At 39.0% G+C, this 27,008-nt stretch overlaps 1 protein-coding gene across 16 annotated transcripts in view; it reads left to right on the top strand.

Moving 5' to 3' along the window:
- The window catches only part of FHIT (fragile histidine triad diadenosine triphosphatase), a 1,480,075-nt gene that overhangs the window by 652,467 nt on the left and 800,600 nt on the right, over positions 1-27,008 (top strand). Inside the window, exon 1 of one of the 16 annotated variants that reach the window (XM_082412420.1) lies at positions 17,090-17,179. The exons of the other annotated variants lie outside the window; for them this stretch is intronic. The gene's annotated coding sequence lies outside the window, so the exon portion shown is untranslated. Of the gene's footprint in view, positions 1-17,089; positions 17,180-27,008 lie in introns of those variants that run through there. 16 annotated transcript variants of the gene reach the window in all.

The raw sequence follows: 27,008 nt of genomic DNA, 5'->3' as shown, positions 1-27,008 counted from the left end.
TGCCTGGAGAGAGAAAGGTCAGAATCCAGGTGATGAGAGTTGTTTGACCCCGCCCTTCCTCCAGCCTTTAATTGGGTGCAGCTGACCTTCCTTTCCTTTCCCTTTTGGAAAAGCCAGAGAGAGTGGAGTGTTTGTCGTCTCTCCTGTTTCCTAGAGCTTCTCTGGATCCTGCAGGTCAGTCCTAGGCTCAGGAAGGGCACATGTAGATCCTAGGGAACAAGAGTTCACATTGGAGGCGGGTGGGAGAGGCACGAGTCTTTCAGGCAGAGTTTTGCAGTGCTCTGACCTCTCCTTCCTATTCTCACTGTGGATATTTAGTTTGGGGATCTGAGGCGGGGAGAAAAAGTGCAGGAGATGGGACTAGGATATGGCTGGGACATTTGCGAGCAAATATCTGCTTTTCTGCAGAAATTCAAATCCACAGTGAGATTGGGAAGGGACTTCTGCAGGGGAAGGGAAAGTATCTGATGGAAATGGTCATAATTCCTAACAGTGCGCCATGGTAGCCTCATGATTACGGTCCACCCTCTGCAACTGGGTTAGGGACTTAACCTTCTGAAGTCTATACTTTCTGGCACAAAACCAGGCAGTTCTGGAGAAGAGCTTGTTCTTCGGCTTTGGACAGACAGGAGTGCAGGTCCTGGACCTGCCACTTAGTAGCTTTGGGACTTGGGCAATTCATTTTACTTCTTTCAGCCTCAGTTTTATCGACCAAAAAGTGGGAAAAATAGGAGCTATCTCACTGAGAGGATGAAATGAAATACTACACATCGCGCAAATTGGTGGTGGTGGTGATTAAATAGCTCCCCTAGTTGCTGACCAAATGGTCCTGATGTTTTATCCCACTGTCGCTTTCCTTTTTACATCTCCTCAGCCAGCATTCTGCTCTTTTTACACTAGGATGTTTAAGGGACTTCTGACTCAGGTCAAAAGAAATAATGTGGTAAATCTGACCCTCTATCCCATTTAAAGTCTTCTATCCTTTCTGTCAATGAGCCACATGTGTTTTGTTGTTTTGTATATTCTAGGACTTGGGATGGTAGGAGTTGTGCAAGGGGTAGAAAGAAAAACCACAGGGCATGGGTTACATGGGGAATACTAATGGACCTCACAGTTGGCTACCAGTATAGGGTGGGACGCGTGGTCTTTTTGAAAATGTTGGCTGTGGACTTTTAAGCTATTATGTTATCAACAATCTGTTTTTTCCCCCCATTGTTATTTGTAAATATGCCTAGAGGTTAGGATATGATAGACGTATCCAGTAAATAGAATAAATATTAATTATGAAATAAAGAGAGGATGTAGCCCACTGATGCTCAGCTTGGAGTAATTAAAATAAAAGGAATTCTCTATATATGTGCAGAGAAGAATGCCACTTACTACTTTTTTGTACTGCTTTGAAATTGGAGATTTTACATCTAATTTCTGCCCAAATATTTCTAATTGTTACTTTAGTCAGTTGGCTATTGATGGCTTATCTTGGAGTGTTGGTTTCAAGTGACCATGATCGAGAATTCAGACTCTAAACCCAGAAAGACCTGCAAGATCTTTATAATCCAAATTTTCTAATGTGAGTTCAGAAAAATACTAGTCACTTGACATGGTCTGTCCCCAAAGAATTCTGTGCTTAGGGAGATGCTGCAGATTATAGTGCCTCCTGGAGCCAACAGTAAAATAGTTAATCTTCTGCCAAGTCCTAAAACCTCTGTAAAACCTGTGTAGTTGGATTATTCAACTCTTTCCCAAATCCCTTTGAACATGGAACCTTTTCTTCATGTAATGCCTGTTAAATCTTCCAGAACAAACTTGGGGAAACACTATCTTGTTCCAAGCCTTCATTTTGGAAATGAAAAGCAAAGGCCAAAGAGGCGATTTGCCCAAGTTTGCTATATGGTGAGGCCCTTGAATTTTCTGCCCGTGTTCCAAATCAAACATTATTATCTTGTAATTGAGGGAAGATGCTAATGAAAGGGAATTCTTCCTCTCATGGACTTTACCTAAATAGCTTTTGTTAACTTGCTTTCTGATATTTTCTGCATTTTGGTTTTCAAAGAACACTCTCTTTCCAGAGAGGGTACATACTAGTATTGTTTATTGTGTAACCATGTAAGTTCTATTGTAATTATAATTTTGTTTCTTTTGAATCCATAAGCTTTCTCTCTTCCCTCTAAAGCTCACCTATCTTTTATTCCCACCCCCACCCCCAACTTTACACTGGCAGAAATGTCACTGTCCCTTGTCCTTCATCTTGAGCCTTACCCCAGGTAACCGATCTGAGGACCTGCTTTTTGGTCCCAGAGAATATGCAAATTCCTGTGCGCTGCAAGATTTTCTCAAATTCTCCTCAGAAGCCGAACGACTTCTGCATAATCTACTACTGCAAAAGGAAATTAATTGATATTAATTAATCTTTTTCCCCTCGATGACAATTTTTTTCTTGATCTCAGTGTAGGTAATACATTATGCAGGGTTCTTAATGTCGGCTTGTGGATGGGCCATTCACTGGGGTCATTAAGTACCCTAAACCACGCTCCTCAGGATGTGCCTTAAAGAGCAAAATTGCAGGTCTTGCTCGCCAGTCTCCTGCGAACTACAGTGGCCACTAAGCTTTCTGAGACCTTTGGAACGAGTGTTCTCTTCAGTCCCGGGTTGACAGTATTTGATGTGAATTCAGTGTGGTTCAATCCAACAAACGTTTGCCTACTCAGAGTCAAAACATGAGCTCTGTTCTGGAGATTATTTTTTTTAAATGTATTTGGTACTGTTGCTGCCCATGAAGAGTTCACCTTCTAGTGAAAAAGACCAACTTCTAAATGAACATGACACAGGGTGTTAAGTGCCGTATTATATGGTGTGCAGAAGGCTAAGGCTCAAAAAGGAGTACATTCAATGGGAAAAGGCTTTATGGAGCACTTTGATGGCATCCTGAAGCACATCTCTTTGAAGGCCAAGAAGCTTGGTAACTGAAGTGTGATAGATAAGTTGTAGGCTTCCGTGCCCTCACGGTCTCTGTCCCACTTCCAAAACTCTTGTTCCAATTAGAACTCTTGCTCTCAAAATATGCCATATATGGAAATGTATTAATATCAAGTGTATTGATGTAAAAATTCACCATTTCAGTCCAGATTATATAAGTTTCAGGGTAACTCTTTAAATAGACCATCCTATTATCTTCTTCCTCTAGATGATTATTCCTACCACCTCCTTAGTGCTTATTATTATAGGTCAGCCTCTGTACTGAGAAGCTCCCATTTCTTTTGTTTGTTTGTTTGTTTGTTGTTAATGTATATATCAGTTTTCACTGTGTTTTTTTTTTTTTTAATACAGCAGGTTCTTCTTAGTCATCAATTTTATACACATACATGTCAATCCCAGTTGCCCAATTCAGCACACCACCATCCCCACCCCCCTGGGGTTTTCCCCCCTTGGTGTCCATACATTTGTTCTCTACATCTGTGTCTCAACTTCTGCCCTGCAAACCGGTTCATCTGTACCATTTTTCTAGGTTCCACGTACATGCGTTAATATATGATATTTGTTTTTCTCTTTCTGACTTACTTCACTCTGTATGACAGTCTCTAGATCCATCCACATTTCAACAAATGACTCAGTTTCGTTCCTTTTCATGGCTGAGTAATATTCCACTGTATATATGTACCACAACTTCTTTATCCATTCGTCTGTCGATGGGCATTTAGGTTGGAGAAGCTCCCATTTCTTGCTGTGTTTATTTTCCATGTAATCCTGACAATGATCCCATGAAACATTACTTCCCAAACTTGTCTACACATTGGAATTCTCTGGGGAGCATCGCAAACTACTATGGCCTGTGTCCCAGCCCCAGAGACTGATTTAATTGATCTGGGGTGTAGCCTGGGCTTTAGGGCTTTTAGAAGATCCCCAGGTGGTGACGAATATGGTTTAAAATTGATTGTGGTCATGGTTGTTCAACTCTGTGAATAGATTAAAAACCATTCAATTGGATACTTTAAATGGGTGAATTGTATGGCATGTAAATTATATCTCAATACAGCTCTTATATTTAAAAAATCCTAGGTGAATAATTTGGGAAGTACTGCTATAAAGTAAATGGAGAAACTGAGACTTGGAGAAAGTTAGTGATGTGCCCAAACCCTCATAGCTAGCCAGGGTGGAGTAAGAACCCAGGCAGTCTGACGCTAGAGTTTGTTCTTACCAGTTACTTCATCCTATTGTCTTCAAACATGAAGATGATTCTGCTATCCCATGACTCCACAGTATATGCTTGGAGAAGTAGTGATGGATTTGCTCCCATCTATCCACACACCCTCAACATGTCATGTTGTATAATCAGTGGATCTAATTTGCGAAATCATTGGCTTTAGGACAAGACAAAGGAATTAGCCCTCTTGGGAATAACATTCTGCGTTGCTTTATCACAGTACTGAAATGAGCTGAGCTAGCCTCCTTTGGTGGCCAGGAGGCATCCTCCGAAGCACATTGAAAGAAGAACACATGGGTATCAAAGTTATAAATTCAAAACCAACTGTTCCACATCCTGGAACCTGAAAATAGAATTCTATTTAAGAGATACTGCCTGGAATGTTACCTTGCTCTTTGTCAACCCTCTACTGAATTTGGGTATAAAACACACATAAAAATAGTTCAACTATAATGAGAGAAATGTTTGGGTTTTGTCTGCAGATTGGGAATAAGAATGCAAGCCTGCTTGGAAGGCCTGCTTTTACCAGTCCCACGAAAACATGAAAGGAAATGATGAGCCTCTTCATAATAAATTGTCATAAATGTGTTTTCTGGAAAGAAGGCTGAAGGTGTAAGTCCCTAGAGCAGCGTGGTGACTTTGCTGAGAGGAGTGCTTTGTCTCTTCTATGTAAAGATGATCACTGCTGACCTCTTAATGGCTGCTGCTGCTCTACCTATGTGCTCCCTTTCTGAATAAAGATTGAGTTCAAAAGGATGAGCTCAGCTCAGAGCTGAAAGGGAGGGAACTCATTAAAAATGGCCTTTCTAGAGGCTTAAAGGTTGAGTTTCAGGGATGAGTTTAGTTCATTTTGCTTTAGTAGTTAGGTGCCAACTATCTTCTCAAGTGTTGAGAAATGTAGCAATTTGCAATCTATTTCTTATAGCCAAACATCAGCTGGGAGACTAAGTTATCTTAAATACTAATGATTAAAAAAACAAACAGCTTTGTCTGTAGTTGCTGGAAATATTTGCTTGAATTAGTGTTTGTTTTGTTTTTAAATTAATATTAATTTCCCTCTTTTTTAAGTCAATGAAATCCATTGTGCTAATACTTTTCAAGGAAGAAGGAGTGCCTATTAGAATCCAGTAGGGAGGAATAAAGTAGGAGGTAGGCATTCTGGCATTCTCTAGCAAATGAAAAGGTTGTATTGTTTATGAATTCTTTTATTGTGTATTTGGGATCAGCCCAGCTGATTGTTACTGGATCATCAGGCTGAGTTACCGTGTGTCCTGTAGGGAGGTGGGGGCTTGGGGAGCTGGGGTGGTTTGTCCACCTGGAGGCCTCCCAGTGGCACTCACAGGTACTCTGACCCCCTTTTTCTTAGTTGTTCCATCATATCTCCATCCATCAGTAAGTACTTTTAGCTCTTCTTCCAAAACATGTCCAGAATATGGCCCCTTCTCACTCTCCCACTGTCGCCTCACTAGTTGAAGCCCCTGGCTCAACTGTACAGCCTTTTCCCTGTTTGGGCTGCTTCTATCCTTGCCTAGCCATAACCCGTTCTCCACACAGCACCACGGCACTCTTTAAAATCTAAATCAGATCGTCTTACTCCCTGGCCTGAAAACCTCCAAAGGGTACCTGTTTCAATCAGAATAAAATTTCAATGGCTTAGCCTGGCACTGCTCGTCTGCATCAACCTTATCTTCTGTCTTCATCCTGGATCGTGATCCTCTATTTAACCAGGCTCCAGCCAGGTTGGCCATCTTTCTATTTTTCATTCGTAATTCAACTTGGTCCACATCAGGGTCTTTGTGCTTGTTCTTCCCTTTAATTAGAGGGTCTTCAGGGCCCCCAGTAAATAGCAACCCTTTTCCCTGCTGTGTTTCCCGAATTTGTCATTGAAATGTCATTGAACTTGTCATTGAAATTGTGAAAGGAATGGCAGATAGAGGCCAGGCGTGGTGGACATGGTATTAGATCTCAGGCAAGGTGGCTAGCTCTGGAATTCTCAGTCTTAATATGCATATGAATTACCTAGGGATCAAGTTCAATGCAAATCCTGATCCAGTACTTCAGGAGTGGAGCTGAGAATTTGCATTCCTAACAAGCTCCCAGGTAATGCTGATGCTGTTCCTCCCAAGACCACACTTTGAATATTAAGGGGCTGACTGGTATTGACCCCCCCAAATTTTAGGCCAACTAACGTACCCTTATGAAATATTCATTCCCCGCTCCTCTTAAAACCTGGCAGTGGAGAAAAGCAGGCCACCCTCACTAACCTGGGAGTGGAGAAAAGCAGGCCGCCCTCACTAACACCCTGGATGGCTGGTCTCTTAACTAATCGATCTCAAGTGAGACTTTTCTTCTCAAGTGGGTCAGAGGGATCCCAGCTGACCATCCAGTCTTGATCAGTTATCCCACTGCCCATCCCTTTCAGCTCCATTATCCCATTTTATTATTTTTTCCAGCTCTCACGATGATCTGAAAATCTTATTTTACTTATTTATTGTTTTTCTCCTGATTAGAGAAGGGAGCTTAGCTTGTCTTATTCACTGCTGTATCCCCATAATTATAAAAGGCAGTGCTCACTCTATGTAGTTACTGAATAAAATAATATGGAGTAGTTAATCTAAGACAGATTGACCATAAGTTCCATGATGGTGGAGCCATTTCTTTCCTGTTAATCGTTGTGTCTCTAACACCTAACATAGGACGTGGCACATGGAAGATGTTGAGTAAGTGAATGAGAAATCAAGTTAGAAATAGGGAAAGCATGTTTTAGAGTAACAACTAGTGGATCAAGTCAACTGGCAGGTGTTACTTTACCTAGGGGTAGGATCATCTCCAACTTTCCCAGTCTTTGTTTTAATATTAAGAATTGTGCCTGAGTAGTTGGTAGCGGGCCGTTTTTGGGGGATGGAGGGGGCGTTCAGAGTCTATTATCAGGAGGCTGCTGAGGACTGTACCACTTGATTGGAGGCCATTGTCCACTGACACTTCTGAGCAGAGGCACAGACATTCCTGAGAAAGAGTGAGCCATCTATTTCCACCTCTCATTTTTCTTTCAATGATACCAGAACCGCAAAGTTCGGTTGCTGAGTTGCCTTTTCAAGTCATAGTGGATAATGGCCTTAACTTTTTTTCATCTCTGTGAGAATTGGGCTATTCACCTGTCCTCTGCCCAAACGGCTATTGCAGATTTTCTCATTTCAACATTCTTGACAGAGGTTTTTTTTTTTCTTTTCCATTTCATCATCATCTGAGGCTAGGAAAAATGGCTCAAACATTCTTTGACTAGCTCTTACTCTGTAAGTAGAGGTTTTGAGGATTCCACTTCTATAACTTGGCTGTAACTGGATTAAACAGAGAAGAAGAGGGAAAGAAGGATCGAACTAAAAGTTGTTGAGTCCAGGTGCTTTGGAAGGATAGCTATATGGAAAGCTTGGCCTTGAATGGTGGCTTTGTTCTTTGTTTCCAAAATGGGATTGGCTTTTAAATAGGTCCTGCTTTGTGTCTTTCTGACTGGTAATTTGAGGTCTAATTCCTACATGTAAGTTAGTGCTTTAGGGCGTTCTACTGTATTGGTTTGCTTTGGTTTAAAAGAGTAGGCTCTTACAGGATACATTAAGTAACTGTTAAATTCTAGAGATAGGGACTTTGAAAAGTGCACGGACTGAGTCCATTATTCAGCTGATGTTTACTGGCTGTCCACCATTTACTAAGCACTGTGCTGGCTGCTATGCACATGGGAATGTCAAATGGAATCTTATTTCTTGCTAGGAACAGACTTTTCTCTCTAATCTCTGCCTTCCTCCTTCCCTTCATCCCTCTCTTAGACACACACATACACATTCACTCTTTCCATTAGGAAAAGCAGCAACTGCACTGCCTGGTGACAGCCTGGCATCCCCTGGGCTGTGGCCTACATGCTAGTAGGGAAAAGGTCATCACGTAAAAGTGGAAAAGGGGCTCCACCCTGCCCTCTTTGTCTTGGACTTGCCCATAGCTGTGAAGTGTGCACGATCACTCTCTGACTCAGTATGTGGCCTGCCTGATTCTTGCCAGTTACCATTTTCAACCTTGGACAGGGAGAGGAAGTCAGATCAGACCAGACCTGTGGACCTGGGGCCCTGGGGTGGGGAAGCAGGAAGACCCATTTGGTTTTTGACTTGAACTAAGTTATGTACGGTTGACTTAGGGAATTCAGAGACTAGTGGGAACTGCCCAGCTATTCACAAAGCTGTTCTTGCCTCTCTATGTGGCTTCTGGGTCTGCTTGGGGAGGGGGGCTGACAGATAACCCTAATCTCACACAGCATTCCCTGCCTGCAACATCATGATCTAGTATGTGAGGTGGAAAATTGAATGCATAATTATAGTATGAGTGAGGGGTACTATATTAGGATTGTGTCCGAGGTATGTTAAATAAGGCAGAATGGTAGGACAGGCCCTCTGCGTGTGTTTCACTAATTAAGACCTCATTCTTTTGCAAAAGATTGCATCTTTGATAGCCATGATAATGGAAGGAAGTTGCCCCTCAATATAAGCTACAGTTATCTGTGCACTGTCTTGTTTGTAAACTTATAAACTGCAGTTTCCTCATTAGAGTGTACCATTTTACAGTTTAATTTGCGTCTTGCTGTGATCTGAAACCTTTGGGAGTCGTCATCCTGAAACATCCATACTTAACTTCTCTGGACATAGGTGCCCTGGCCTGTCCCCAGCGGCGTAGCATGCCCAGAAAAGTAAACCACCAACACTGGAAGACTCCAGCATTTTAGCAGTAGGCTTAGGCAGTTGAAGGAGAGTTTGAAAAACAAGCAGCTTTGTTGTAACAGTGTTTATAGGATGGCCTTGTAAAGAAAAGGCATAAGTGCCGGTAGGAGAGATGTGCTTTCTCTCTTGCCCTGGAGCTGGCAGGTTTAAACAGCCTCCCAGAGAGATGTGTGTTTTTCACCCTCTCAGTGAGTTAATGGAGAAAGTGAGATTGATATTAACGAGTACTTGGAGAGCAAGAGACCCCTTGTGGAGCAGTGTTTGAAGATCAGAACGTTGTAAGGTGCATTGTCCTTTAAAGCCAGAGAAAGTGCATCAGCAACTTGAGTGGAAACATCAATAAAGAAATAATAAAACCTTGTTAAGTGGAAGACTTCTGGGAAAGTGCATTTAACAAAATTGAAGACAAGAAGGGTAATCTTAGCAGCAGCAACCTGAGAAAATGTCATCGGAGAATTTAGCTGTAACCGGGAGTGCTCCACAGCACGTGTACACTTCACTCCTTCTCGGTGACAGTGACACGTCTTTTGTAATCCCTTCTCTGTGCACCCTCAAAATGGGGTTAATGTTTTCTTGCTTTGTGCTGAATTTCATAGAAATAAGTGCCCCTAGAGAAATCTTAATTTCTTTTTTTCTCATGTTAATTCCCTCTGCAGTTGAAAATTAATACTACTGTGGATTTACAGAATTTGCTAATTAGTAAGAAGCTTGACATTTATTAATACAAAACTATGAATAAACCTACTAATTTAAAAATTATGTCACCATCAGAATGTTCCCATGGAAGCTGGAAGCCCCGAGAAAAATGTAGTCTTTAGATATTTATTAACAAGGTGATTAGTTAGAGGATTACCGTAGGACATGTTATTTCAGTGCTAGAAGCTTATTATTCATGTTCCTAACTCAAAGAGTTGAGATTCTGGGAGATTACATGTGTTACCACATCTTTAGCTTGAAATGGATGGAACCATCTCAAGGCTACCATGAAAGCTTTCCCTGGATCACTAGACTAAAGCCTAAAAATGAAAAGTAGGTTTTGCATGTCATGCAGCAATTGCGGTTGATTGGTAATGACTATCTGGAAGGCTCTGCTAAGAAGCTCCTGCTGGATAACACGTTATACCTGGTCAGTGATGTCAGTCATGTATAGGAGGAGGAAGCCACAGCGTGAGTGCCAGGTGTGGGCCCTTCCTGATGTAGACCAAACCAGGCATTGAGCTTCCCAAGCAACTTTTGTTCTTTTCATTGGGTGTCAAAGCTCTTGGGAATCTGGGTTTAGCAGCTGAAATGTTCTTCCTGGGTGATGTGGCAGGAAGAGTTAATAATGCCATGCTAGAACTCTAAAAAGCACACTGAGCAAAAGTCTGACCTGAGCCGTGAAAAGGCCTCGTGTGGCCACGTGTGTACAGGGAAGCCAGTCAGGGAGATCGCAAGAGGCTGAGTGGCTCAGAGTTTGTTTCCTGAAGAGAGAAAGGAACTGGGGCAGGGCTTAGAGGGCACCCCTCTCTTGTCAGCAGTGGTTCTGCAAGTGGCTTCTGACAGTCTGCACCCCGGCACACAAAGGCAAGGACTGTAAAGATAGGAGTTTGGTTGTGCCAATCAAGCTGTGTCCCAGGAGGGCTCTTGAAGTCGGGATCATCTAAACAAAATCACTTGAAACTGGGATAAAACTTTTCAAGAGAATTTGTTTTTAAGTCTATTTGTTGCTTTTTTCAAACAGTGATGGTCTTTCCTCACATTTGTCATCAAACCAAGGTTCCAATGTGTAGGTTACTAATCACTGGCATTTGAAATGTTACTTTGAAAGCAAGAGCCTTTAAGGCTACAGAACTCTAGAGAGGCTCCTCGGGGAGAACACTCATCATCGTTTTCCGAGGACTGGAAATCCACTCAACAATACATATGCACTTCATTAGTGATTGCTTGTCTGCCTTTTAATTACTGTGTTGTACTGCTCAGCCCAGTTGGCAGTGAAAGGTGCCATAAATCACCCTTAGCAATGGCACAGGCTGGAAGGAGAGTCGCCCCTCCCTCTCCATGTTTCTCTCATGTCGTGGGTGAACCAAGTGAGCAGGTGTGGCAGAGCCACGGAGAGAGTCAAGGAGAGCTTGACTATGCCCTTGACCTGTTCCTTTGGCCCTCAGAGAAATGGCGTGGCCACCCTGTGGGCTCTGAGTAATCTCTTTCCACCTATGGAAAACCAGACTGACTCATGGTTTTCCATGAATGACTGTAGGCAGCAGCAATTGGGCACTTGAAAATTAATCCCTTTCCTGCCAACACGTTCTTTTCTGTGTTCTTGATCTCACCTCCTCTTCTCACCCACCTGGATGTAGACATTTGCAATGATCATTTACATTAAAGGAAAGTACAAGTGATGTCACGGGAGCAGAAGATCTCTCCTAGCATTGCTGGAGGTAGAGAGGAGGCCCATGTCAGATGCCCTGGTACAAACCTTAGGTGCACATTTTACTTGCTGTGTGGGCTTGGGCAAGTGACTTCCACTCTCAGTGCTTTCCTCTTCTGTAAAATCAGGATGATGAAAATACCTCCTTACAAGGCTGTTAAGAAGAATAAGTGAGATATTTACATGAAGCATTTAGCTTAGTTCCTGGTTTATACCAAGAGCTGCAGGACTATTAGCTCATTACTAGTATGATTAACAAATGCAAATTTTTAATAAGTTAACTGCACAAGTTTTCTAACTGTCTATACATGGTGGGTATCCGTGCGAGGTGTTCTTGCTGGCTTCACATGTATAGAAATGCTGACCCCGAGTACTCTTTTCAGAAATGGCACCTCTGAGCTTTATAAAGCTGTGGAAAGAACATTCTTATCCCTGTGCCATAGTCATTTCTAAACATTGTTCAGCATGGTGATCATTGTGGATGAGGGAGCAGCTACACTGGACACAGGTAGAGTGTCACACCTGGGTGAGGCCACTGCTGCTCACCTCTGATGCTGACTTCCATCACCTTTCCTCAAACCCCACCGTAAGCCCTCATCTTGCCCTGCCCTTCTCCAAGCAGTGCTTGGGTAGCCAGTCTGGTTTACTGAGACAAGCTTTGAGGTCTTAGCTGATAGGTAACCTTGATCAAGTCATTTCACTTTTATGGGTTTTGTTTCCTAAATATCTACTGTATAGGCTGTTGGGGTTTAAATGAGCAGTGCAGGTCAAGGACTAACATAGGCCCTGGCACACAGGAGGATTCAGTCGATGCTCATTTGTTGTCATTGGTGCAAGGCTCCTGCTGCTGTCGAAGGCTAGGAAGTCCAGGAAGGAATGGATTTCAGGTCAGTCCTGTCTTCCTCCATTAACTACAAAGACCTCCTTGTCATAGTTTCAGGGGGGACCAGCTCATTCTTCAAACTGTATCTTTCTGTCTCTTATGGATCTGGGCCTGTCCTTCTTAGGTGCTCAGAAAACTGTATAGATGTCAATTAATATTTATCCAGCACCTCTCGTGTTTGAGGCAACATGCTGGACACTGTGGGAGATGTCAGGAAGGTTTGTATAGGACAGATCACCCAGATGATTGTAAGAGCCTCATTTTTCTTTTGAGGTCAGGCGGAGATCAAGAGAAGTAAGAAAATAACCAATTAGTCTTCCCTTTTGAGAACTCTCAGCTCCAGTAAGCCCTTATACAAGTGAGGAGGAGGACAAGGAAGAATGAAACGGTACAGCGTTATTATAAGGGAGGCAATAGCCAGTATGTAAATGAGTACACCACACAGGAAGGCTGTTTTGAGTCAGTGTGAATCATAAGACCAAAGTGAATGCATAATAGCCACCCTGCAAACGCCAGCTCTCCTGAAGAAGCTTGCCTGTAGAAAGAAACATCCCACATAGCCTGAACAATGGAGCCACGTGATGGGATTCAGGTGTGGGTCTCAGTCTGCGTGCTCGTTAGTGTTCGATGATGCTCCCCAGTAGGCAGCTGGAGCCTCATTACTGTTTGTAAGAGTAAGCTAATAATTAAGAGTTCTGAGATTCCAAATGGTGACAAATAGAATGAAGCGGTAATGAGATGGATGGGAATGGAGATCCCCTGATGAGTGCCGATCATGGTGAGAGGATGAGGAAATGAAAAAAGACACCATTGCCCCTCCTAGAGCTACTGAGAAATACCTATTTGTCTATGGCACAGGGAAATGGGAAGGCATTTATCAGGCACTAAAAAGCGAAGCTACCCTGGATGGAACCTTGGATAAGGCTGTGCTGCAAAATCCGTTCTGGGGGGAAGATGGGTCAAGACTTGGACTGACTTCAAATTCATGTTTTAATATTTTGTGGTAGTGAAATATGCAGAAGTGGGGATGGGGAGGAGCCCTGTTTCAAGATCCTGTGAGAATTTCTCTTGATTATCTGCTGCTGCAACAGGTCTGACGATGTTGGTTCTAGTGAGAACCTAATATCGAGGCTATAGTTTGACTTTTTGTGATTTCATTTAACCAACATCTTCTGAGGACTGGGAGAAGCCAGTTGGATGGGTGGTCTGCAGTGGCCTTGAGTTCAAGGCCTTGAACTTAGATCTTACCATTAAATGAGCTTCCCATATGCTGTTGAACAGGATTGAAGGACGATCTTCATACAGTTCTGAACTTGTACCTTTACTGGGTCATACAACCTGAGGTAGACTGTTAATAGGTTTTATCCTTCATGTAATTATCTTCTAAATAGCACAATTAGAAATTGCAGAATATGGTAGCACATTTAAAAAAGAAGTATGTCCATCTATAAATTGCTAGTGACATGTAGCTATAATCGACACTGTAAGTAGCCTTACCATTCCATTTTTAGTGAAAACCTATGAGTGGCATCGCTTCACTGCAAAAAATCAGGCATTCCACATTAGTTAAAATGTGGTGAAATCATCTTTCCCCTGCGAAGAATGGTAATCATTGTCTTGTATTCATTTGTGTTGGGAGTCTTAATTTGTTCACTGTTAATGTTTAAAATATAACACAATTTGGGTAATTTTGCTTTGGCATCCCCTTTTTTTTTTTTTTTTTTTTTTAATGTGCCAGAAGGCTTAAAAAAATTGTTTTAAAAAGTAAAGAACCCTGGATGTCTCTTAACCTCTGAGAGGCCTGTGCCCTGATGAAGGGATGCTAACATGTGGTTCCAGCTTCTGGAAGATTGCGGTTGATAGGTTTACCATACCAGCTGTTGGCACCAGTTCTAAGTTGATGTCCCCACATGTCTATCCATGGAGATGAACTCTTAAAAATCTTTTATGGCTATGTAAAAACTACAGTATTAATGGGAATGCAGTAGAAAATGATTACTCCAGAAAGATACATGACATTAAGGTGATTTTTCAACCTGTAATTCTTTTCCTTAAGTATTGTTTTAATATCATAACCTGTAAGTTCCCTTCTGCCATTGCTGTTCATATGACGATATGGTTTGGGTTATTTCTCCTGTTAAGATGAATCCCAGCTTCCATCAGACTGAGAAGTCATGCCATACTTTGTCCTTCAGTTGAGAAATCTTCCTTTTTATTCAGGCTTTTTTTTTTTTTTTAACATCTTTATTGGAATATAATTGCTTTACGATGATGTGTTAGTTTCTGCTTTATAACAAAGTGAATCAGTTATACATATACATATGTTCCCATATCTCTTCCCTCTTGCGTCTCCCTCCCTCCCACCCTCCCCATCCCACCCCTCTAGGTGGTCACAAAGCACGGAGCTGATCTCCCTGTGCTATGCGGCTGCTTCCCACTAGCTATCTATTTTACGTTTGGTAGTGTATATATGTCCATGCCACTCTCTCACTTTGTCACAGCTTACCCTTCCCCCTCCCCATATCCTCAAGTCCATTCTCTAGTAGGTCTGTGTCTTTATTCCTATCTTGCCCCTAGGTTCTTCATGACCTTTTTTTTCCCCCTTAGATTCCATATATATGTGTTAGCATACGGTATTTCTTTTTCTCTTTCTGACTTACTTCACTCTGTATGACAGACTCTAACTCCATCCACCTCACTACAAATAACTCCATTTCGTTTCTCTTTATGGCTGAGTAATATTCCATTGTATATATGTGCCACATCTTCTTTATCCATTCATCCGATGATGGACACTTAGGTTGCTTCCATGTCCTGGCTATTGTAAATAGAGCTGCAATGAACATTTTGGTACAGGACTCTTTTTGTATTCAGGCTTCTCTCTTTGCCACCCGAGCTGGCTATCCAGAAGCACAGGCTGTTGATTTTCTAAATGGCTCTAGCCCTCGATGCTGGTGTTAAAAGACCTTCACCATCTGTATTTGCTTTGACAGGATACATTTTTAAAATGACATAAGTAATTTTAAATTTTATACATTTTTGTACATATGGTACTGTGTTTAATACTCAAGGTCAAGTTGAAATGTAAAACACATAGAAGTCATCCATTCATTCCCTATGCCTTTCTCTACTTGATGAAAAGAACTTTAGGAGCAATTTTTTTTTTTTTTTTTTTTTTTTTTTTTTTACAGGTGGGCTCTTTTTGAAGGGCATCTCTCCAGTGGATCAGTGGGAGAAAGGGGTTGGCAATTCACATCACACAAGGGTATTTGAAAAAATTCCCTTCAAATAGCTTCTCCAATGCCTAGCCATAGTAGAAAGTAAAAGTAAGCAGAAAAGGTAGTAGAATTGATTCCAAACCCATTTTCTCAGAGGAAAATCATTCTTAATTTTCAGATTTCCTATATGTACATGTACACACAGAAATTATTTTAAAATAGTTTAATATGTGTGCTCACTATTCTTTGAAAATAAATGACATATTTATGTAGCATGAATATAAAGCTCTATTATATCTATATAAATATAAGGTTATATATAATTATATAAATACAAGATTATACATGTTATAATTATATAAATATAAGGTTATATATTTCATAAATAAAAGGTTTTGTCTTCCTTATTTGTATTTCATTCTCTCATTGGATGAATTAGCTACAAAGCAGATGTCATTATTGAGGGGTCGGTGGTGGCAAGAATGTAATAGGCCCAGAGAGCTCTGGGGCATTTCAGGGAGTAGGTGTAAATACTTGTCTGGAAATTGGCAATGAATGGGCAGGAATAAGGGGTTCTTGGCCCTCACTGCACATTAGAATTACCATGGGAACTCTGAAAAACAACAAAACTAAAAAAGACCCTGATGCCCAGGTCTCAGCCAGACCAATTAAATTAAAATATATGGGAGTGGGCTGTTGGTGAGTATGTTGAGAAATTGGAGCCTTAATTCATTGATGGTGGTCATGTAAAATGATGGAGTCACTAAGGAAAACAGTTTAGCCATTCCTTAAAAGTTAGAGAGTTTCCATAGGACCCAGCAATGCTACTCCTAAGTATACCCTCACGAGAACTGAAAACATAGGTCCACATAAAAACTTGCGCCTGAATGTTCATAGGAGCACTATTCATAATAGCCAAAATGCAGACACAACCCAAATGTCCATAAACTGATTAATGGATTAAAAAAATGTAGAATATACTTAAAATGGGATATTATTCAGTCTTTAAAAGGAATCAGCTACTGAAAAATGCTACATGGATGAACACTGAAAACATTATGCTAAGTGAAAGAAACCAGACACAGAAGGGTACATACTATATGATTCTGTTTATATGAAATGTTTAGAATAGGCAAATCCATAGAGACAAAATAGATTAATGTTTTCCAGGGGCTGCAGGGAGGGGTAAACGTGGATTAACTACCTGGAGTTTCTTTTGGGGTGATGAAAATATTCAGAAATTAGATAGTGGTGATACTTGCACAACTTTGTGAATATACTGAAAACCACTGGATTATACACTTTAAAATGGTAAACTTTATGGTATAGGAATTATATCTCAAGTTTAAAAAAATCTTAGGAAAGGATACTTGAGCATGAGGACCTTTTGTAAGCTTCTGAGATGATTTTCATGTACAATAATAAATACCTTTTTTTAAAAAATTGAAATTTGAAAACCGAACACACTGTAGCTTAAGTCTTCTTCATCATGAGCTTCTCATCGCTCACTGACTGCAGCACCAATCAGGGCCCTGCATGATCTGGTCCCTGCCTACCTTTCAAACGCATCTCCTCACTTCTTTGTCTTGCTTTTTATTCTCAGACTCCACCGTCCCACTGTTCCTTCCATTCCTCTAAGACCTTAAGCTCATTCTTGTCTTGGCATTTGCTGTTTCCTCCACCGGGAACCTTCTGTCTGCAGATACTCAGGTATAGTGGGCCCTTCCTCATTCAAATCCCAGATCAAATGTTAGGTTCCCTTTCCATTGACATTAAACCAGCCACTTCCACCTTCTTCAAGTCACTACCTGTTTTTGCTCCCTGATTATTTCCTTCACAATCAGAAATGTTTTTGCTTCCTGACTGGTTTTTGGTCTCCACCACTTACTGTTCCTCCTTACCCTGCCCCTAGAATGCTCCGTGAGTGTAGGGGCTGGCACTTTCACCCCTAGAATAGTACCTAGAATATTACAAGTACATAATATTTGTTGAATGAATAAATAAGTGATTAGAGTTTAAGGAGCAACCATTTCAAGGAAAGATTATTTCAGTGTAATCAATCCCTGAAAATCTTTGTTGGAGAAGGGGAAGGAACCAGTGAGAGTAAGATTAGAGATGCTACATAAGCAAATGTTGGAAAACATTAAAGTGATGGGAGGGGAGGAGAGTAGTTGATGAAGTGAGATCTTGAAGAAGTAGTTTGCATTTTGAAATACCTGTGTGTTTCCTGTTTATAAATAGTTGAGCTTCAGTATTTTTTTTTTTTTTGACTTGTTAAAAATTGAAAAATTTTCTTTAGTGACACCATGGGTTGATGACTTAATACACTTTACTAAAATTTGGGTTTTTTTCTTTGTATAAAAATGTTACAGGTACACTTTTGTTTGCTTGAATTCTGAGACACTTTAAGCTGTCTTCTCTTTTTGTTCTTGTTATCTTGTGGGATATTCTTAGGCTGTCTTTTGTGGAATTTTGATGTGTGCCTGTAAGCTTAGAATGTTTTATAAATTATCTAAACCTGAGTATATGTCTACAGCTATCCATTTATGTACGTTGATTGTTTTCCAAGTCATCAATAAAATTTGTTTGAGAGCCTGACCAGCTGAAAGCGTCAGTTAGATGACAAGTAATTTTTCCTGTTAAGGTTAGTCGTGGGATCCGTTAGCCAGTAGCTTTCAAATGTATTTACTTTTTTGGTTAACATTTGATTCCCCTGTTTTTAAATGAAGTGAATTGAAATAGAAACATATTTACTCATCAGTAGAAGTGTCTGGAGTTATTTGCAGTATGGCTTCTTCTGATGACCCCCAAAAAGGATTGGTTATGCCTTCTAGGGTTGGTTTAGAGTTCTGCTATTTGCTGAGTCATGTCAGGATATAAAAATGACAGATTATTTTTAAAGTAAGTCCTATCACTCCCAGCCATAATGGAATAACATGTTTATTTTTCAAGTTAAAAAAAAAAAAAAGTACAAGTTTTTCATTCTTCAAACCAAAAGAACAGTATTCCCTTTTCATCATGTCTGGCTCCTTGGTTGCCTAGGAGATGTCAGTTTTCATGGCAGATTGCTTTAGCTAGGATAGTTAGAAGAAGTCATTTCTCACTATATCATATTCCTAAATAATAACAAATTTTTGTTAGAGATTTGGAGAATCAGAATGCCCAGTGCTGACAAAATTATGGGGAAATGGCCCTTCTCCCTGTACTACTTCCGAATGTAAATTTGTGGAAACATTTCCTGAGAGGTATTTGGCAGTACATATCAATAGCCTTGCAGGGTCAGTATCCTTTGAACACAGTGATTCTCAAATCTAGGAATTGATACATGAGAAGTAAAGAGATGCATAAATGTTAATGTATGAAGGACTTTCCTCATAGGGTTTTCAGGAGGATTATGAAGAAATTGCTTAGAGTGAGGTAAGTAGGGAGTAACTGTTAGCTGTTACGTCTATTATTTAATCAGATATTGCTCTGTCTCTAATATAGAGAGGTTAGCAATCATCTAATGGTAGTGTAGTGTGTAGTGCCAAAATGTGTTTTTTAAAAAAAATTTGCTTAACTAAAAATTATATGCCATTTATATGAAAAGCACTATTCCAAGCAACTTGCCATTAACTTGCTTACTAGTTGACAAATCACAACTGTTTACTGAATAAAATTGGCTGTTACTTTTTGCCAGGGTAAAATACTAACGACAATACGATGACTGGCATTTATCGTATACTTATTAAATGATTTACATGTGTCCTTGAGAAGTATTATTGTTATCTCCATCTCACAGACTGACCCTTGAGCTGTATCCTTTATTTTGTTTTTATTATTTTTTATTGGAGTATAGTTGCTTTACAATGTTGTGTTAGTTTCTGCTGTACAGCAAAGTGAATCAGTCATACGTATACATATATCCATCCCCTCTTTTTTGGATTTCCTTCCTATTTAGGTCACCACAAAGCACCGAGTAGAGTTCCCTGTACTTTGAGCTGTATTCTTAACCTCATCACCCTAGAGGTTCTGCTAGAGAGTTGGGCTAAGGATGGAGAATTCTATTAAAAAATCTGTTGTTTTAGAAAGCTTCCAAGAAACCTAGCTTTGGAACTAGTGCTTGGGGGAAGTACTTATCAAACTTTAATGTGCATATAACACAACTGGGAAGCTTGTAAAAATACAGATTGATGCAGTAGATTTGGGGTGGAGCCTGGGAATATGCATTTCTAACAACTCTCAGGTAAGGCAGAGGTGGTTGACAAGAAGATTACACTTTGAGTAGCCAGCCTGCTACGTTGCTTGTGAAAATATTCAGACTTTTCACTTGTCGCAAAGAAATCATTCACTGTAGGGAAAGGTAATCATGGGATAGTGGTCTGGTGGTCTGGTGGTTAGGATTTCACATCCTCAAGAGCATGGCCTGTTTTGCTGCAGTGCTGAGTTTCTCAAACTTGAGTTGTTGGGTTTTGAAGATTCACATTCGCAAAAAGGAGTTTATATTTTGGGTTTCCATTTAGTGAAAAAATATGAAAATAACCAACAGGCATATATTTTGGATCACCAGTTGACTGTCTTATAAGAGAGTATTGCCATGTGGTTTTGGCACCAAGGAATCCCCTAAAGTGGCAATTAACTTTAATTTATCATTTCTGAGGGTAGATTTCTTCAGGGGTCCCTGAAGTCCTAAATTCCCAAGTTTGAGAAATTCTTAAATAGTCTCCTGTATAAATAGTATCCTCTAAAGGAGACCTTCTAAGGGTCAGAGTGACTTTGAGTAAGCCAGTTGACTTGCTAGACTTACTCAACATCTCTAAAATGAGAGGACTAGATCTAAGTCATCTTTTTGGTCTTTTTCTGCTCAAAAATTCTAGCGTTGACTTTTATTTGTTTTTAATGAAGTACAGTTGATTTACAATGTTGTGCAATCTCTGCCGTACAGCAAAGTGACTCAGTTATACACATATATTCTTTTTTTTATATTCTTTTCCATTATGGTTTATCACAGGATATTGAATATGGTTCCCTGTGCTATGCCATATGACCTTGTTGTTTATCCATCCTATATATAATAGTTTACATCTGCTAATCCCAAACTCCCAATCCATCTCTCCCTCAACCCCCTCCCCCTTGGCAACCACAAGTTTGTTCTCTATGTCTGTGAGTCTGTTTCTGTTTTGTGGATAGGTTCATTTGTGTCATATTTTAGATTCCACATATAAGTGATATCATATGGTATTTGTCTTTCTCCTTCTGACTTACTTCACTTAGTATGAGAATCTCTAGTTGCATCCTAGGGTTGACTGTTCTTTTTTGAGACAATGTTAGAAGAGTATGGCACTTATCTTAGTTGGACATTCACATAACATTTGCAGGCAAATCAGGAAGAAACCTGATCTACTCGGAAGTGAGCCGTTGTTATCTATTGTCGTTACTGGGGGAAATTCCACATTCTGGGACATTTTCTTTTGTGACCGTTGAACCTTTTTCCACTGCAAGTTAGGTTGCCTATCTAGCCCTATCAAAAAATGACCAATCAAATTCACCGAGTCACAAAATTAAGTGTGAATAGTAGAGACCTTTTCATTACTTATAGAAGGTAGAGAGGTCAAGAGAAGGTACAAATAACTTTTGTAGCTGAAAAGATGGGAAATGGAGACTCATTAAATATCTAGAAGCCACATATTTTTAGTTCAAAACAAGTTGTTATTAAGGAATACAAATTTAAAAATTAATTGGCTAAAAACATGACTTTTGTTTTCATTAATATACTCTGTCATTGTCTATATAGAGACACATGCAGGCCTCAGTCACTGTTTCTGGAATGAGCCTAGTCCCTTCTATGTCTGTCTTAGCTAAGGCCCACTAATAAGACCAAGGCCCTAAAACTTAGACTGAGGTCCCAAACCCAGGACTTTGTTCTCTGGATGCCAGAAGCCATCATCTTCACATTTATTAAGAAACAGATCCCAGGAGATGATTTTCTCCTGAGAATTCCACAGAATATTGGTATATCCAGCCTTCTTGTTTGGTTAAAAAAAAAAAAAAAAAAATCAGCAATTTTACTTTAGCTTAAAATAAAATTGCTTTCTGCAGTTTTCATGTGAGAGGAAACTATTTAATATTTATCTCAGCCTTGCAGACAGTTTCCGATCCTGGAGTTGCAGGAATCTTCCCATCACACAATGTTGGCTCTTATACTTTTCTCTACCTTTGTTCCGTTTATAGTTCCTGGAGTATTTTTCTTCTCCACTGAAATTAAAACTTGAGGAAGCATGTCTGCTAGCAGCACAAGTGGGCAGAATTTTACCACAATTAAAGAAGAGGCAGAATTGGATTTGAGCAAGGAAATATTAAAATATTACCATTTTGGGCTGCCTATGTCATGTGACAGACATAGTGAGATTTGTGTCATATACTCTGTCACCCATTTTTAAAATTTTTATTTTATTGAAGTATAGGTAATTTATGTTGTGTTAGTTTCAAGTGTACAGCAAAATGATTCGGTTTTATATACATAGGGTTGGCCAAAAAGTTCATTTGGGTTTTTCATAACATCTTAGGGAAAAACCTGAATAAAGTTTTTGGCCAACCTAATATATATATATATATATATATATATATATATATATGTGTATGTATATGTATGTATATGTATATATATATGTGTATATATATGTATATGTGTATATGTATATGTATATGTGTATGTATGTGTATATATATACACATATGCACACACACACACACATACAAAAATATATGTATATATTCTTTTTCAGATTCTTTTCCATTATAGGTTATTACAAGATACTGAGTAAAGTTTCCTGTGCTATACAGTATCTGTCATCCATTAGTTTCAGGTGAGATATCTGAGGGTGAGAAGTTCAGTGAATCACTGAGGATCAGGGAGTGATAGAACCAAGACTCAAGTGTGTGTGCTTTGAATACTCATTCCACCTCTTCATGCTTCCTCTCAACAAAGGGTAGTTTGTGAGTTGTGTGGGCATACCAAAAGGGAAGGAACAGTGAAGAGGGCAGTTAACATTTCAAATAGTTGGCAGGCTGAACTCATGAGAAGAAATGCACTAGAAATAAATGAGCTCATTGGCAAGAGTAATGCCTGAGAAGGAGGGAAGTGAGAGGCAGGGTAGCCTCGAGTCGAGGAGAGATGTGTCATAATTAAGCCTAATATGTATCACTAGGAACCAGCATTGTGGATGGCTTATATTCATGCTGATATTCATCAGCAGTCAGATGGATTGAGGCTGTCTCCCACAAGGTGTCAGGAAGAAAAAAAATATGAGAAGACTGAAGAAAGACTTGAGAGGGAGAAGGAGTAGAAGTGTTAGATATGTCGGAGAGGGAAAAATTTCCCCCTCTACCCCTCTTGAATTCTGGTGGCCGGACTAATGACAAAATTGATAACGAGAGAGATTAACAGGAGAAAAAGAAACAAATTTTAGTTCATGTGCATGGTGGTCTAGGACCTAAGAAGTGGCCAGAGCAGGCAGCTTTTATACTTTTTAGACAAACAATAAATTTGTGAGGAACTGAAAGGACAAAGAAACAGGTTTTGGATGTTCTATCAGTGAAGAATCTAAACAGAGTTTGGGCTCCGGGTAGTAAATTAAAGAAGTAACAAGGTTTGCTTATACAGGCTTCTTGGCCTGAATTCCCTGTCTCTGGAGATGAGGGTGTCCTTCTACCTCCGGATGCCAGGAAAGCACCTTTCATAAGGGAGATTTATTTCCTGCTTTCACGGAGACAGAAAGGAGGGTCAGAGTGTCCCACTTGCATTGGCCATTTATTAAGTAGCTTTAATACAAAATAATCAGTATGCCACTGAGGCACATTTTGGGGTGGCCTTCCAGAACCCCAGCAGATAGAATCCCTGGAAGGCAGAGAAGTAAACTGAGGTCAGGGAATATTTGAAAAAAATAATGACCAAGAATATAAAGAATCCCCTGAAAACTGAAGACCTTATATGGAAAAGGTTAATAGACATCCAAACAGTAGGAATCAGGAAAGTTTTCTGTAGTGGGTTGAATAATATCTCCGCTAAAAGGAACCTCAGAACTTAACCTTATTGGAAAATAAGATCTTTGCAGATATAATTAGTTAAGATGAAGTTATACTGGATTGGAGGGGGTCCTAAATCCAATGACTTGTGTCTTCGTAAGAAGAAGACACACAGAGAAGACAGCAATGACAACTTTAGTTTCTAGGAATATTATAGGGTAGATAATTGGAAAATTGTCCAGTAAAAAAAAATTTGAAATGCTATATAAAATATACAAATATTCACTCAAAGGCATAGTTGAGCTTTGGAAAAAAGGTGCGGGGTGGGAGGCAAAAACCAAAGAGGGAGCTAAAATTCATAAGGGGAAGTAGTCCAGAGCCCATTGCTGCCTGGTGTAAGGGGATGTCTGTGGACCTTTGGAAATAAGATAAATGAAAAATATCACTGGAGTGAGCAGTGGCCAAAAAACAAAACCAGCATATCAATAACTATTTGAAATTATAACACTATATTATTTTAAAAGATCAGAAATTGGACAAGGGGAAGGTGGAGGATGAGATCTGAGAGATCCAAGGTGGTAAGTATATGCTAAGGACAGAGATATGGATCTACTTTTAGATATTGATGGGGAAATTGAGCATTAGTATGGATTGTAATAAGATAATAACCACTACTGATACAAAATAGAATGTTTTATTTTTGTACCGTAGGAAAAAACTTGATCTACCTGGAAGGTAGGAAGGAGAAAAAAGTGGAACAAAAAGATGAAATAGTATGGAGGTTAAACTAATCAAGACAGATTGTCCAATGGATAGAAAGCTAAATGCTATAATGTTTATAAAAAATATTTAAAAGGACACAGGTTGAAGATAAGGGGATGGAAAAATTTACGGTTGTAAAATACAGACAAAATGAAAAAGGAACAATAGATCAAGGGAGTAAAATAAGCAGGGACTTATGCACGTGCCATAATATAGTAAGCAGTAATTTCTGGCATTTGACATTGATTAAGCAATTGCAGTTAGAAGTCTTTCTCAGTGTTTTCAGAAAGCGATGAAACAATTAAGACAAAAAGTAAGCAGAGGAAGATTTGGATAACAAGCACTGAATTTGCTCTACCACGTATGTAGAACTGCTTAGTCAACAAATGCAGTATATATTTTATTTTGGAGGGCATGTGGATTAGGCACATGCTTCAACTTTTAATGCATCAGGAAGGAAGCCTCAAATTCTAAAAAATCAACACTATAGAGGTTCTATTCTCTAACTATAGTGCTTTAAAATCACTCTTTATTAACAGAAAGATAGCAAATGCATTCCATATGTTGGAAATGAAAAGACATACTATGAAATAACCCTCAGGTTAAATAGGAAATGATAACAAGAATAGCAAAATTTTAAAGCTGAGTGATAATAAAAGCACAGTAGTTCAAAATTTGAGAGAGATAGCTAATGGAGTACTTTGATGGCAATATATAGCTTTTGTTACTCAAGAGAGAACTAGAAAGTCTGCAACTCCACAAGCTCAATGTTTGACTCAAGTAATTAGAAAAACTGCAACATGGTAAATCTTAAGAAATAAGGAAGAAAAAAAAAGGGGGACACAAATATAAACACAGAAAATAAGGAGCAAAATAGAGAAAACTAATAAAAACAACCAAAAAATGGTCCTTTGAAAAATTTCATAGGCTAGATATAATAATCTGTTAAAAATATATAAATTTTTACCAATACAGATGAACATTTAGGTGAAAAGGATATATGGCTAAAAAATTAATGCAAGAAGACACTTAACAACCATTAAATAAATTGTAAACCATTAAATAAATTGTAATGATAATCAAAACTACACATCCCTGAAATATAAAAAGAGGCCCAGACAGTTTGACAAGCAAGTTCTATTTAATTCTCAAGGAACAGAAAATCCTGTTCATAAAACTTCTTATAGAACAAAGAAAAAAGCCAAGCCATTAAGTTTAATTTTGAAAACAAAAAACAGGTAAAAAGTATTGGCCAACTTGACTTATGACATTGAAAAACACAAAGAATTCAAATCTAGCAACGTATTAAAAAATAGTACATTGTGACTAAGTTGAATTAATCATAAAAGTGAAAGGAAGTTTCAGTGTTTAAAAAATTCTTTCACTGTAATTTACCACATTAATGGCAAAGAATGAGAGATTGGGTGATCAATGATAAAGAAAAAGCATTTAATTAAGTTTTTTCTTTTCCATATGGAATCAACTCTTAGCAAGCTTGAAATAGGGAATTTTTTTAGCTTTTAAAAGGCTTTCTCCTAAAAACCTATTGCAGATGTCATTTTTAATGGAAAAAACAAAACTTGAAACTCATTCCTGTTAAGATTGGGAACAAGACAAGAATGCCTGTGTTGTTTCTACTTACCAACGTTATTACCAGATACCTGACCAATGCAGTAAGGCAAACAAATATAAGTAGAATAAGTGAAATGAAATATATAATTACTATTACTAAGTAAAATCATTTATATAGAAAACCAAAGAGAATCAGCTGAAACTATTAACAGCAATAAAAGAGTTCAGCTAGGTTGGCAGCTTATAAGAGCAACATAAAAAAATCAATAGCTTTTGTCTGTATTGGGAGTAACCAGTTATAAACTATGATGATGATAGGATACCATTTATAATACTGACATAAACTAAAAGCTATCTAGGAATAAATCTAAGAAAGAATTCATAAAACATATAAGGGAAATTTAAAACCCTATTACAAGAGTTTTATTATAGTATAGAGCATAAATGTAGCATTTATAAATGGATTGGTTGAATATTGTGAAGATGTCATATTTTGCCCATTAAAATTTAAATTCAGTGCAATTCTAATCAATGCCTGAGCAAGAGTCTTTTTGAAGGGGTGTAGTTGAATCTAAAATTTATTTGCGAGAATAAATAAAGAAGGACCTTCTCTTTACAAAGCATGAACATTATACAGCAGGAGTTGGCAAACTACAGTCCACAAGCCAAATCCAGGCTGCTGCCTGTTCTTACAAATAAAGTTTTATTGGGACACAGCCACATCCATTCCTTTATTTATTGTCTATGGTTGCTTTCTTACTTCCATGATAAGGTTGAGTGGTTACAACAGACTGAATCTGGCCCTTTAGAGAAAAAAAATTGTCTCCCCTTGTTCTCAAGCATCTAGCACAGAAACAGAATATAATAAAGTCCAGACTCACCCCTGTGTACATATGGGAACTCAGTGTTATCATTCCCAGCAATTGGTGCTAGGAAATTTGGCTCACAAAAGGAGAAAAATGAAACCATTTCTGTATTTCATACCATAAACAAAACTCTAAGTAGATTAAATACCTAACTGTTAAGAGTGAAAATATTTATAAAGCTGATAGATGAAAATTTAAGAATACATTTTTGTAACCTTATGGTAGAGAAGTGTTTGTTTCACAATATTCACAGAGAACAAACCATAAAAAAAATTGAATACATCAAGATGAATGCTTTTTGTCCAATGGAGTCTATGACAGAAAAACTAACAGAT

The sequence above is a fragment of the Balaenoptera physalus genome, assembly GCF_965194825.1.
Source record: "Balaenoptera physalus genome assembly, chromosome: 11".
NCBI lineage: Eukaryota > Metazoa > Chordata > Mammalia > Artiodactyla > Balaenopteridae > Balaenoptera > Balaenoptera physalus.
The sequence above is the reverse complement of the archived record's forward strand: the minus strand, read 5'-3'. Positions and strand labels throughout refer to the sequence as shown.